At 40.6% G+C, this 4,356-nt stretch overlaps 1 non-coding gene across 1 annotated transcript; it reads right to left on the reverse strand.

Moving 5' to 3' along the window:
• Positions 1 to 3,674: 3,674 nt before the first annotated feature.
• Positions 3,675 to 3,746, reverse strand: Trnah-gug (transfer RNA histidin (anticodon GUG)). Its single transcript has one exon. It is a non-coding gene; the product is annotated as a tRNA-His (tRNA).
• Between the last annotated feature and the right edge of the window lie 610 nt (positions 3,747 to 4,356).

The following is a 4,356-nucleotide window of genomic DNA, read 5'->3' on the forward strand; positions in this document are numbered from 1 at the left end:
GCTCACCAACCGCTGAAAAAAGCAGGAGTTTATAAGATTCCGTGTAGTTGAGGGGAGGTGTATGTCGGTGCTACAAAAAGAGGAGCACAACCAGGAGACCACCACATTCATTTTTATAGGACTCAAGTACTGGCAGCCACAATCGGATACCATGAAAGTCTATACAGGGAGGCCATAGAGATTGTAAAACACCCCAGGAATTTTAATAGGGAGGAGGAGGGGGTGAAATTGAATGACATGTGGATTCCGGTGCTGAAGAAGATGTGTACCACTCTTCCACCATAGGGTGATAGCAACAGCGGACGACGGCAGTCGACAACGGCCAACTGTACTCCGCATTCAAAACATTTGACGTCACGCAACTGCGAGGAAGCAGCGAGGCAGGGTGTGAATCGGGCATTCAAAGCAGCTACGATCCCGCTTGAAGATGTTCTCCGCATATGGTGATGAAATGTTGGGTTTTAAGGTGAAATCCATTCGCCCACGTCATAATAGCTCGGAATATTGTATTAATTGTGAGATTTCTGGCCGTGAAGGCTTACAGTTTGCAAGTCGCTTAGCACATGAAGTGCAGAAGAATGCGATTCATTTGAGAAGCAAGTCAGTAAATTAGTAATTTCAAGTTCGTAAGAAGTATTGGCGTGGGTATATAACTGAGCAAGACCATAACGCATTTAGTAATTTCAAGTTCGTAACAAGTATTGGCGTGGGTATTTAACTGAGCAAGACCATAACGCGTTCTAACTAGAACCGCTTTATTTCCACGACGAACAAAAGATCTCACAAAGAACATGTTTACTGAAGCTCCAAAGTAATTGGTACAGGCATGCATATTCCAATACAGAGATATGCAAACAGACAGAATAGGGCGCTGCGGTTGGCAACATCTATGTAAGACAAGCGTATGGCGCAGTTTTTAGATCGGTTACTGCTACTACAATGGCAGGTTAGCAAGATTTAAGTGAGTTTGAACGTGGTGTTATTGTCGGCTTACGAGAAGAGGGACGAGCTACGAGGTAGCCATGAAGTGGGGATATTCCCGTACGACCATTTCACGAGTGTACTGTAAATATCGGGAATCCGGTAAAACATCAAATCGCCGACATCGCTGGACTGGAAAAATATCCTGCAAGAAAGGGGCCAAGGACAACTGAAGACAATCGTTCAACGTGAAAGAAGTGCAATCTTTTGATGACTGGAAACGTGTTGCTTGGTCGGACGAGTCTCGTTTCAAATTGTATCGAGCGGTCGGACGTTTACGGGTATGGAGACACCCTCATGAATCCATGGAATCTGCATGTCAGTAGAGGACAGTTCAAGTTGGTGGAGGCTCTCAAATGGTGTGGGGCGTGTGAAGTTGGAGTGATATGGGACCCCTGATACGTCTAGATACGACTCTGACAGGTAACATGCACGTAAACATCCTTTCTGATCACCTGCATCCATTCACGTCCATTGTGCATTGGCAGTTCCAGCAGGACAATGTGACACCCCACACATCCATAATTGCTAGAGAGTGGCTCCAGGAACACTCTTCTGTGTTTAAACGTCGAGGAGTACTCTTCTGAGTTTAAACACTTCCGCTGCCCACCAAACTCCCCAGACATGAACATTGTTGAGCATATCTGGGATGCCTTGCAAAGTGCTGTTCAGAAAGATTTCCACCCCTTCGTACTCTTACCGATTTATGGACAGCCCTACAGGATTCATGGTGTCAGTTCACTCCAGCACTACTTCAGGCATTAGTCGAGTCCATGCCACGTCATGTTGCGGCACTTCTGCGTGCTCGCGGGGGTCCTACGCAACATTAGGCAGGTGTACCATTTTCTTTGGCTCTTCAGTGTAGTATACACATACAAGCAGAAGGCAGATAGTGGTTATGACAAATGACGACAAATGTTATCGCAGCAACCCAATTTGTTCGTAATTACTTTCTTTCCCAAATAATAATTTCCCCGTCTAAGATTCATCTGTACCTGCTGATGCCTGTAATAGGAGAATGACAATAATGCGCTCTAGAAATACGGAAATATAGAAGAAAAGTATAGCCTATACTGAAATACACTAACTGCATTGAAGCCAAAACGCAATATGTTGGATGGTTTACAACTTTTTACGGATCTTCATAGAATCAAACTCATGGAAGGTTAGATCAGAATACGTATACCATATTCAAAGTAAAAGATTTTCGAGGCTACGGAAATGCCAAATAATAAAATGCATTAACTACTTGTAAAATAAACCTGATGTACTAATTTTCCTGCCGAAGGTCCTAAGTGGTGTTGAACTCAAGAACGCGAAAAAAGTTAAAAATGCTTGTTCTCATACACAAATTAATTAAAAGCTTACTACTAAGACTAAATTTACAGTTCTAAAGTGCGTAAGATAATCCATAAGGTATTGAACTCAAGGGCCGTCAAATGAAAAGCGAGTTTTCAGTGCTTAGTTACACATGCAACATTTGCTGCTATGAAATTATTCCGAAATCAAGTATTACACTACATTCATTTTATGTGATATGACTTTAAATATAGACACTCCATTTCGCTTTGCTAAGAAATTGATCTCTGAAATACAATGAAATGGCTGGCACAAAATTGATTAAGGTTCTCCTAATCTCTACTTCATCTGTAGCTGACCTTTTTAAAGTTTCTTACAAGCTACTGACAAAGTGTATTTCCGAATTATGAACACCAGAGTGTGTGACTTTAAGTTTTAATATGGATCATTTTTGTTCTTGTTAATGATTCCGGGAATTGATGGGTGTATTTCAAGGAGAGGCGTGTTTCTTGTGTTATATTTCATTAAAGAATAAACACACTGAGAACCTGTAGTATTATACCTAATTATCTGAAGAGACTGTTGTAAAAATCTGATGTATTCACACCGTCAATAATTTCTTACACTCTTTTGGACCGGGTAATTTCAGCATCTCCTTGTCAGTTACCCCAAAAAGTGACATCAAATTGCAATATGGAATTAAAATAAGCAAAATATGGTTTTTTTGACATCGTGTATGCCCAACAACATTCACTTTGGAAATAAAGATTGGTTTACGTTTTTCAGCTGCTGTGTGTGGTGCTTAGCCCAAAAGCTTTTTCCTTTTACTAGATATTACTCTCCAGAAATTAACTGTCAAAATCACATATCTGTGTGTCCTCATATTGTACGCATATGTTCAACAGCTCTTGCTAAAAATATATTTAGATTTTTATGAGCACATCATATACTCAGCAGCAGAAATCGATGTTGATACACGAGCATATATGCAAATGGTGCTTGTATCATCTGTAACTATTCGTAATAGTCAAATGATTTCCACACTACAGAATTTTTCTTGAATACAATCTATTTTTCAACTTTCATCTTTTTCCATCTGAGGAAGGAGGAAAAACATTGAGAATGTTCTTATTATTCGATAACTGTTTTACGATCTGCAGTTTGCAGTTGAGCATATGCCACTGAAGGTTCATGTTTGATTAGCAAAATTGTTTTCATTACTAATCGGTGATATGTTATATCATACATGATATATGTAAAAAAATATCAGATGGTGTAAATCACATCTGTGTAATATTGGTAACCTGAATGACCAATATTCAGTTGTTACAATGTGAAGAGGCCTTTTGACTACATTTGCAACTCTTTAAAAAATACAAAATAGAGCATTATGTTGCCGTGACCAGGATTCGAACCTGGGTTCTTGCGGCCACAACGCAATGTCCTAACCACTAGACTATCACGGCTACTCTTGCTCTTTTCCAAACGCTTCTCTGGCAACAGAAAACGGTCCTTTCCGCTCCAGTTGGCAGTATCTCCGCTAGCAGGCAGATGGCGTCTCGACCGCAGTCAGCTACAAATAAACAGCTTCCAACCTGTATTATTCACATCCTGCAGTCCAAAGTTAACATCAAGCCCACGCTTACCATTTCGCTTTGAACACCTGTTACAAATTTCTGGAGTTCCCGCCGTTCCCCATCCCTAATCATTTCATGATCATATGCCAAGATTCTGTCCCCCACGCTCTGTTCATTCCTCGGAAAAAGAAGGAGATGCACTGAAAATGTAGATGCATACGTAGTGAAACAACAAAATGAAATATGGTAGTAGCACTGAAATTAATATGCCTATGTAAGATCGAGAAAGGTCCCGGCGGAGGTTCGAGTCCTCCCTCGGGCATGAATGTGTCTGTGTTTGTCCTTAGGATACTTTAGGTTAAGTAGTGTGTAAGCTTAGGGACTAATGACCTTAGCAGTTAAGTCCCATAAGATTTCAAACAAATTCGTAGATTTTGAACAAGATATAGGGAAAAAAAGTGAGAGAGAAAGCCGCATGCGATGTATTAATGTAGCTAGA

The sequence above is a fragment of the Schistocerca serialis genome, chromosome 2 (genome assembly GCF_023864345.2).
Source record: "Schistocerca serialis cubense isolate TAMUIC-IGC-003099 chromosome 2, iqSchSeri2.2, whole genome shotgun sequence".
Lineage (NCBI taxonomy): Eukaryota > Metazoa > Arthropoda > Insecta > Orthoptera > Acrididae > Schistocerca > Schistocerca serialis.